The following is a 10,682-nucleotide window of genomic DNA, read 5'->3' as shown; positions in this document are numbered from 1 at the left end:
ACGTTGCACTACGGGGCTTCAAATCACAACCTGTTACTACCTCCATCTTGTCTTATGGATGCAGTTCCTATTGAGTGGCCAGAAAAAGTCCAAAAGTTGCATAGAAAAAAAAGTCAAAGCACCAATTGTACTTCTTAATTTTTTTAATTTTTATAGCCATCTCAACAAGTGAATCTGGGTCAGACGTGGTATTCAGTAGGTTCTGACCAGTTCTGGAGAACTGGTAGCGGACATTTTGAGTAGTTGGGAGAACCGGCAAATATCACCACTGACTGGCCCCGCCCCCATCTATGCTCTGCCTCCCATTGAGTCCCAGCTGATCAGCTGGGTCTTTGGCTGCCCTGCACAGCAGAACGTAGCTGGAAAGCAGGTTAGTGGGGTGGGGAGGGAATGGGGATTTTTCAGTAACCTTCCCCTGCCACGTTTACCACGCGCCACATCACGCCCAAGCCACGCCCACAGAACTGGTAGTAAAAAAATTTGAATCCCACCACTGATCTGGGTGGTATACACCATCTTTTTGACACACTCTGCGGACACCCCTGCTTGATTCATACTTTTTAATGAGATAGATGAGGTCTTTGTGCCACTCATATTATTCATGATATATTCTTTTTTTTTTTTTTTAAAACAAGTTTTATTAAAAGTTTCAACAACAAACAAATCATTACATATTAAATCTTTCCCTGTCTTTCTACAATAATTTCCCCAGTATTCTCATAAAACACAAACAAACACAAACAAACATAAAAAAATCTTTTAGTAAAGTACCTTGGCCCCAGTTACCTCTCTTTGCATGGGCTAAAATAATAGCGCTTATCACTCTTCACAATTCTATCTTATTTAATCCATCTTAATTAAATCATTAAATTTGTATCTTTTGCCCATTCATTGTCCCTCTATCTCTTCTTATAATAAAAGAATTTCTCCTGAAATCACTAATCAGAGTATGATGCCTTTCTGTCCTCCCCTAAGTTAGTAAAATTAACATTCAACATAACAAATACCCAATTTGGTTCTGCTTGGTACATTCTATCCACCAAAAATGTTTAAATACATTGTATCCTCCTTTCCTTCGATATTTTATTACATTTTAAAAATCAATCATTATTAAAAACTTCAACATTTTAATTTCTTATTAAATCTTAAACCATTCTAATTTACTATTTCAAATATAAATGTTACAATACCATCTTCTGTACCTTAGCAGAATCTTTCTTACAGAAATTTATATTTCATCCTTTGTCTCTAAAAAAATCCCTCTTCTCCCATCCAATTTTAAAGCTTTGAGGCTTTTCTCCGCCTTTCCCTTTCTTTCTTCCCCCACCAAATCTTCCTACCCCCTTCTTCTTCTAACCTCTGCCTTGCTGGGATCCCTTCTCTGTAGCGTTCCCTTTTTCTCTTGTTTGTTATCATTATATTTACTTTGCATCATATTTTTCTCTTTCTCAAATGTTTTTTTTAGATCTTAAGTCCTTCATTTTCCTTGCTCTCTTCCTTCCTTCTTCCTTAGATAAGTTTTGGGATTCAATGAAGATGGCGTCTTCGCCTCTTCCTTGTTGTTCTTCTTCCGTTTCCATCTGTTCCATTGTCTGTTGGTAATTGACCAGCGCCATTTCTAGAAATAGAAAAGCTTTTTCCATGCCATCTTTGCAGGCTGCTTTTGTTTGCTCATATTCATCCCTCAGGTCTTCAAAAAGGAAAGCCATTATAAATAAATCTTTTCTTTTCTTTATTCCTCTTTCTTCTTACACCAACCAAATATTCCGAGAGAAAGGCAAAACAATCCCAAAATCCACAATCCTCAATAACTCCAAGCAAGCCAAAATTCCCCCTTCCTCTTCCAGGGTGGTATCAAACAAATAAAAAAAAAAGAGTCCAAATCTATATTTTAAAGCCTTATTAAGATTATATTTCTGTCCTCAAGTCTTCAAGGCATCTCCTCCAACAAGATCCAAATTTATATATTTTCTTTATCCTCTCCCTTCCGGCTTAATTCCGCCGGGAGGGAGAGTAAACTTTCCTTTCAGCACTCAAAATAGCCGCTTTTTTTTTCTCTTGTGGAAAACATCAAAAAACCATCTTTTCCAGGAATTAAATTAGATAAATCTCAAAGCCCTGGGTCGACCAAGAAGAACTTTCACTTTCAATAACTTTCTCTTCTTCCTCCTGCGCATACTTGCCCGGCTGTCAACTTCTTTGTGGCGGCCATTGCGGACCGCCGCTGCACCGTCCTGGTAAAAGGGGTTCTGCCGGCCAGGAGGGGTCTGCAACACCCCAAACCCTTCCTCCGGATCCCCTTACCTTCAGCTACCCCTGCAGGGCAGCCTTGCTCCGCACCCGTCCGGGTCGGAGCCCCAAAACGGCTGCGCGGCAGGGATCGCGCAGCTCGCGAATCCCTACCGCTCGCGAAGCCGACAAACCGGAAACTCGATATATTCTTAATCATGAATATATTATATTCTTCTACCTTTCTGCTGTTTTTCATGTGCCCACATTTGTGCTGTGGCTCGTTATTTATTTTGTGTGACAAATTGTTCAAGTCCTGAACTTGTCATGTTTTGGATGATATTTTTTGTGGTTCTGATTTTTGGCCTGGTCCAACATGATGATTGGTTTAAGCAGCGTGGACAGAACCATGCTACTTGCGAACAGAATTATAAGATGCACAAAGAGTTGAAGAGGGGTAAATGACAGATCTTAAAAATACTCTGATCTGTGATATTTTCTTTCATTTAGTCATATTATGACTAGAAATCCTGGGTTTACAGACCATGATAATAGGAAGCTTTACATGGAACAGCTAACATCCTGCGATGATGCCTCTTTTAACACCATCAAATATCAACATCTGTTTATCCCAGTCCTTGGGAAGGAATTGATAGGCAGATTAAAAAATGCCAAATCCGATCTGAACATCTGGCTTGCTGTGCGAGAAGACTAATTTTAGTCAAGATAAGTATTAACGAATGTCCAGCAGAAGGGGATATGACACCAAAAAAAGCAACATGAGTTCAACCCACAATTGTGGTCACATCTCTACCTGTGGGGAGAAGAAAACAATGCATAATATTTATCAACTATCCTTTTATTATTTAATGATCTATCTTTTAAAATATGACTTCCCCATTTCTCCCCATGTGGAGCAAACATTGTACAACTCTCAAAGATAATTTCCTATATTCATAACTTACACCACTTGCCTTTGAACATGAAAATGACGTTTGCTATTACAACTTAAGACTAAGGTAATATATTCAGCAAACAGTAGTAGGGTTCAGAAATATGTATTGCAGAGATGGCCGGGGAGGGTTTTTTAAAAAGTAAACAGTTGTCATGTGATTGTCCTTTTTCAGGACAGACCCAAATATGATACAATATACACTCTTAGGCACTTGCAACCTACACAGGGCAGAGAGGTTTTTGGGGGTGGCTGCACTTACTCATAAGCCCAAAGAAGGAAAAATAAGAAGATGGATGGTGCTTTCGTTATATATTTGGACTTAGAACCCAGCTTTTCAGCTGGCTGAGTGCGAACTGAAGACTTTACTTTCACATATTCCTATTCTCCCATCAGGTTTCAGGGCTGTAGGTTCCCTTGCAGGAAAATCCAAAATCAAGCGGAGATGATCTGACTGGAGTCTGTGACAATTTGCCACGGCCAACTCACCATGGCTAACTCGCCACAGCCAACTTGCCGCAGGACAGCTCACTGTGAGACAAGGGTTACGCTAATATCAAAGATAATGGTGGAATAGAGTCATTAAAGGAGGCAAGAGGAGAGTGAGAATGAAATGTGAATGGCAAAGATCAAAATAATGTTTATTTATTTTAAATAATTAAGTAGAATTGTTAAAATTGTCCTGTGGTGAGTTTTCCCATGGCAAGTTGGCCGTGATACGTTGCGAGTTTGCCATTGGCGACGTGGCCATGGCAAGTTGGCTGCAGCAAGCCCCATTCCCCTCTAGTGTGCTCCTTTGCTTGCAGATCAGTCTCTGAAACCCAGACACATCATCGGTGCATTAGCCAAGTCTGTATCTGTGAGGGATTGTGACATCACCAGGAATAGGGCTACACCATCTTCTGTGTGTTCAAAGCTCTCAATTGCCTGCAAAGGCCATCAAAGCACAACTATGGTTATATTAAGTGCCTCTTTGGGAGGCCTTATAAGGCTTTGCTTCTGGAATTCAACTCAGTTTGTCAACCCACAGGAATTTAAGTAGGAGTTGAACCGAATCATCTGGGGATCACCTTGACCAACCTTCAGGTTCCTATTCCAGTGAGATTGCTAGACAGAAAAAACACAAGGTGTGTATATTTAAGAATGAAAAGCAGAAGTGTTGCGGTGAAGGAGTGGGAGAAGGTTTGGTATTGATTTTAAAATAATTGAACTATGTTTACTGAAATACAGCCACAACAAATGGCTATACTTTGGCTCGTCTTGTTAAAAAGCTAAGCAAGGTGCAACTTAGGTAATGTGTGGATGAAAGAGCATTAGTAAATCCAGAGTTACAAACCATGTCCTTTGGATAACCCTGCATAACAAAATTAAATGAAGGGTATCTTTATCTTTACTGATTTATATTGTAACTTACATTTTAATGTATTTTATACTGCTTTTTTACTTAGTTATTCCATGCTGTTCAAAGTTATTCCGTGCTGTACAAAGAAAGTAAAAACCATTCAAATGTATTTTAAAATTACAGAAAACATGTTAAAGTGTGGGAGGAAATAGAGAAAAGGACAAAACACATTTATCCTTAACATTTCACATGAGCTGGTTGCATTATTGCTAAGAAATTAATACACTTTCACAGAAATGCTCAATTACTTGCTGTTTATATGTACACCAGAGACAAATTCCTTGTGTGTCTGATCATGCTTGGCCATAAATAATATTCTATTCTATTCTATTCTGTTCTGTTCTGTTCTATTCCATTCCATTCCATTCCATTCCATTCCATTCCATTCCATATATTCTATTCTATTCTATTCTATTCTATTCTATTCTATTCTATTCTATTCCATTCCATTCCATTCCATTCCATTCCATATTTTCTTTTCTATTCTATTCTATTCCATTCCATATTTTCTGTTCTATTCTATTCTATTCTATTCTATTCTATTCTATTCTATTCTATTCTATTCTATTCTATTCTATTCCATTCCATTCCATTCCATTCCATTCCATATTTTCTTTTCTATTCTATTCCATTCCATATTTTCTATTCTATTCTATTCTATTCTATTCTATTCTATTCCATTCCATTCCATATTTTCTTTTCTATTCTATTCCATTCCATATTTTCTATTCTATTCTATTCTATTCTATTCTATTCTATTCTATTCTATTCGGGGAAAAAGTCTCCTAAGGGTTTGTTGTAACTCTGAATGCTGCTAAGCAATGGGTAGTAAGTCAAAGACTGCCAAGTATCTGCCCATATTTCAGATTTTCTTGCAGCAGAAAGATTTGCTTGATAGATATTTTAATGCACCTGTAACATCATTACAGGCTTCAACTAAGAAACCGCATTTTTAAATTACTCTTCCATGGAAACCAGCCTCAAATTGGTTGTAATTATTTTTAAAAGAACATGTCATTTGAAAGGTCTGTTTTTCTCTTCTTCCTATTGTGCAGCCTTGTACTCACAGGAGGAATAGCTTCACCACTTGATTCTGATAATTATAATGGTTGACTCTGGATCCACATGTCCTAGTGTGTCATTTTCATGCTTTTGCCCATTCTGGATAAAAGATAATAATTCGATGCTTACATAACGCTCAAGTCCTAAAAGCACCAGAAAACAAGGAGATTAAACTCTACCATCTCTTGCATTTGATTCTAGAGAATTCCTAAAAGAGTTTTACAGAGAGCAACCTAAATTCAATGTTGAAAGCAAAACTTTTAATTCACAATTCCAAGTTCACTTTTAAGCATAATCAGCACTTTTAACAGTTTTACAGTTTTACAAAAGTTTTGGGGGAGATAGGATAAACGAAGAGAAAACGTTCTCAAGATTAATGTGATTGGAATTTCTCTCCTTCCTGACCATTTTGGGTCAGGCACAAGAGCAGTGTTAAATAAGGTAAATCAAATGAAAAGTAAATACGCTACATTTGCAATTTAATTTTTTTTAATGAGAAACATCAGCAAGAAGTAAATTTCCATGCATTTCCATTCAGGGCTATTGCTGATCACCAGAGGTACACATCTCCTCCATTAAACTATGTCTAATCCACTTGGAAAAATTTCCCTTGTTACACAGGAAGGTGGGTATAGTGGCTGTTCTTAGCTCTGATTAATAATTAGATGGAGATGATCTGGAATGTCTAAAGTGTTTCTCAACCTTGGCAAGATGTGTGGACTTCAACTCCCATAATCCCTAGATGAGCATGCTGGCTGGGGAATTCTGGAAGTCTACACATTTGCAAGCTACCAAGGTTAAAAACCACTGCTCTAGATACAGACTGCTCTAGAGCTACAGACTAAACTGGAAAACTGAAAAAAGCAGCCCAGAAAAACAAAAAAAAGCACCTGTCATCATACCACAGAAATTATAAGAGCATGTTTATGTGGGAAGAGAAGAGAAAGGTCAACTTGGAGAAGCCTTTATTTCTATTATAGTAGTTTAAGAAATGCCAAGGTATCAGCACTGTTGAGTTTGGTGGATCTTGGATAGGTAACGGAAGAGTTATGTTGGGATCTGGAGTTTCTCAGGGAAGAGATTTAACTGTTTCAAGAGCCGCCTAATCCCATAGCCAAAAAGGGAAAGGCTAAATATCCATTAAAACATGGGAGATAAATTTACCCGAATTAACTGCCGTACAAGAAGAGTTCCCAGTTCTTGTGGACAGATGGCGATTAAGTGGCTCCATGCAAACAAGCTATAAAGATTGCTTTGTGTTGAGGGCTCCACCTGTTTTTCATATATGTTGCCATTGTGGTTGCCATCTTGACTTCTTTTGTGGCCATCTGCTGTGGGCACACACACCCCCTCAACACTTAGGAACCTCTGCTGACTTTGAGCCAAAGAGCCTGACAGCTAAATATGGTCAGATCTGGTTAGATTTGATTGGGAACCCCCAGAAAATTGACTAGACTGGAAAACAGAGGGGAGAAAGGGAGATCTTAGAAAAAGCCCATTACCTGAACTTCATTTCTGGGCATGATAATAATACTCATGAAGTTAGAAGAAGATGCAAGGAATGTGGTTAGCGGCTTTTACAGCTAGTCCTTGACTTACAACAGTTCTGTGATGACCCGGGGCATGGCACAAAAGCAACAAAGTCACAAAAATAGGTAAAGTCCCTTTAATACCTCCAACTTGGCCCCCAATGCCCAGTTATCATCAGCTGGAGAAAAAACTCTCCCAAGAACAGTTTTTAAAGGGAAGAAAGTCTGCCCGAACCCACAGTACATATAAATTATACATAACACAAACCACACTGCAGCAATTAACAAGACAGGGCAGGATAAGGAATTGAAGACTTCAAAAGATAATGAAACACACACAGTTGGGAGGACATCAGAACTCAGATAAGATTTGACAAACCAAAATAATTCACGCTTTGCTTCCAGCAACTTTGCTGGGCGTAGTTTGCCTTTTTAAACAGATTTCCCAGCTGCAGCCAATGAAGGGGATCAGGGCCCTTTCCTCCCTGTAAACCACACAACTCACGTTGCTCCCTTCTCTGTTCCTCCCTGCGTGCCCTAGGATGAAGATGGGCCTGGGTCTTCCTCTGAATGCCCAGCCGGACTGTGCCCTTCCCCAGTTTCCTCCACAGCCATCGAAGCCACACTCCCACTCCCTGTCAACTGTTCCACCTCTCCCTCAGAATCAGATTCCAACAGGGGCATGACAAGTTCATTTAGTGACCATTCGAAGTTACATCATTGAAAAAAAATGACTTATAACTACTTTTCACAGTTATGAGCATTTTTTCACACTTATGAGCATTGCAGCATCCTCATGGTCACATGACCAAGATTTGGATGCTTGGCAACTGGTTCATATTTACGACGGTTGCAGGGTTTCCAGATCATCCGAACATCTTTGGCGACCTGACAAGCAAAGTCAACCAGATGCACTAATTCACTTAACAACTGCAATGATCCCCTTGTTTGTCGCTGTGGCAAGGAAAGTCATAAAACGGGCCAAAACTCACTTAAAAAATGTTTTACTTAGCAACGTAAATGTGGAGCTCAATTATGGTCGTAAGTGGTGGCTAATCTTTTTGGGCTCCTGTACCAAAAATTGTGTGCGTGCTTGTGTGGCAGCACCCAGAAGGCAATGTGCGCACCTCCCAAGCCCCTGGGCATGCGCCCACAACACACACACCCCACGCCCCTTACTTGCACTGTGCCTCACAGCTGATTTTCGGCCTGTTTGAGATCTTTATCGGCCTCCCAGGGGATTGAGGAAGGCCTCTTTCCAGAAATACAGGAAGTGATGAAACAGTCCTATTTTTCGGCCTGCAGAGGCCTTCCCTCAAGTCTCTGGGAGTCCGAAAAAGGCCTCAAACCAGCCGAAAATCAGCTGTGAGGCACGCGCATGCACAGTGAGGAAACTTTGCCTGAGGCTCGTATGCCGGCACAAATTGCTCTGCGTGCCACCTGTGGCACACGTAGCATAGGTTCGCCATCACGGTCCTAGCTCTTATTTTTGGCATTTCATTCTCAATGGGTTGTATGGCTTGATTCCTATCAATCGCTAAAAAGTGGACAGATTTGATAGCAGTTGTTTTCCTTTGACCACGTGAGAATGAACTTTCATGCCAAATACGGGAAACAGTCTAGTAAAGTTGACATTTGGAAGAGACAAATCTGGTAGAATCAGATGACCAAACTGGATGGGATTTTCACCTCCCTAAGCACAGCAAACCCTTGCTGGGCTCTAATCCAGGAACAAGATGTTTCTGGAACAGACAAGATAAACTCCCCTTTGCCCCCAATGCGCTGCCCAAAAGCCAAGACTGATTCATCTTCTTTAGAGGTTAACACTTGGAAAGCCTCTGCTATCATCCCTGAAGGCCCAAGGCCCGTCTTTCTCCCTCTTTGCTGATGACAGAGTCTTAAGCTTGCAGAAGTCAGGCATCACAAAGAGTTTTGAAGGTTTCAAGTGGAGGGCCATGCCAGCTTTACCATCTGCTTCCTCAGACAGCCCCTTCGCACTGTCTGATGATCGAGTTGGCTGAATGGGATGTGAAAACCCACCCACTATGGTAAGGGCATAGTACATAGGCAGGTTCCTGGTGAGTGGATGAATTGCATCCCCGCAGCTGCTTCCCTCGAAAATGTCAGGCTGAACTTATGGGCAAGTTGGGAAGCATATGCTTGCAGTCTACTAAACCAGGATCGAGTCTTGAAAAGGCGGTGTCGGTCCCCTGGGTAGTTAGGACTGAGGCACATGCGAACTATCACCTTAGTGAGGCATATCTGCCAGCAGTCTGGTCGTCATCATATGCCAACAGAAGGAGAAGCTCAGCTCCGACAGCAACTGCCAGTATGTATCTATGAAGCTAAAAATGCTAATTAAGGTGTGGGTTTACCATCCCTTCTGATGCGGGAGGGAGGGAGAGTGAGATGAGGGAGGGAAGGGGAGAGGAGGGAGAGAGAGGGAAGGAGAGAGGAGAGGAGGGAGAGAGAAAGGGAGGTGAGAGAGGGAAGGGAGAGACAGTGAGGAGAGAGGGAGGGAGTGATAGTGAGGAGAGAGAATGAGGAGGGAGGAGAGGGGGAGGGAGAGACAGTGAGAGCAGAGAGGGAGGGAGGGAGGGAGGGGGGGGGAGAATGAGAGGAGGGAGGAAGAGGGGAGGGAGGGAGGGAGGAAAGAGTGAGGGAGAGAAATGAGATGAGGGAGAGAGAGGGAGGGAGTGATAGAGATGGAGAGGGGAGGGAGAGAATGAGGGAGGAGAGGGAGAGACAGTGAGAGGCAAGAGGGAGGGAGGAAAAAGGGAGGAGGGAAGGAGAGGGAGAGGGAGAGAGGGAAAAGGAGAGAGGGAGGGAGGAAAGAGTGAGGGAGAGAGAATGAGAGGAGGGAGAGAGAAGGAGGGAGAGGGGGAGGGAGAGAATGAGGAGGGAGGAGAGGGAAGGGAGAGACAGTGAAAGGAGAGAAGGAGGGAGAGGGAGGGAGGAAAAAGAGAGGGAAGAGGGAGGGGGAGAGAATGAGAGGAGGGATGAAGAGAGGAGGGAGGGAGGAATGAGATGAGGGAGAGGGAGGGAGGGAATGAGGGAGGAGAGGGAGAGAGACAGTGAGAGGTGAGGGAGGGAGGAAAAAGGGAGGAGGGAAGGAGAGGAGAGAGGGAGGGGAAAGGAGAGAGGGGGGAGGGAGAGAGAAAGAGAGGGGAAGGGAGAGACAGTGAGAGGAGAGAGGGAGGGAGGGAGGGAGGGAGGAAAAAGAGAGGGAGAAGGGAGGGGGAGAGAGGAGGGAGGGAGAGATGGGAGGGAGAAAAGAGGAAGGGGGAGAGGGGAGGGAGAGAGAAGGAGAGAAAGAGAGGCAGTGGTGTATTAACCATTAAGCAGACTAAGTATGTGCTTAGGGCACCAGGCTCAAAAGGGGCGCCACAAAAACTTTTACGTCGCCTCAGCTTGGCTTCCTTTGTACAGTATGAAGAAAGGGCGGCGGGGGGAGAAGGGCACCAAGATTTGTCAGTGCTTAGGGCGCCGGTGAGCCTTCCCGGTGAGA

This window comes from Notechis scutatus, chromosome 6 (genome assembly GCF_049901735.1).
Source record: "Notechis scutatus isolate UNSWTSFEM ecotype Mainland chromosome 6, rNotScu1.2, whole genome shotgun sequence".
Taxonomy (NCBI): domain Eukaryota; kingdom Metazoa; phylum Chordata; class Lepidosauria; order Squamata; family Elapidae; genus Notechis; species Notechis scutatus.
This window is presented reverse-complemented; position numbering follows the sequence as displayed.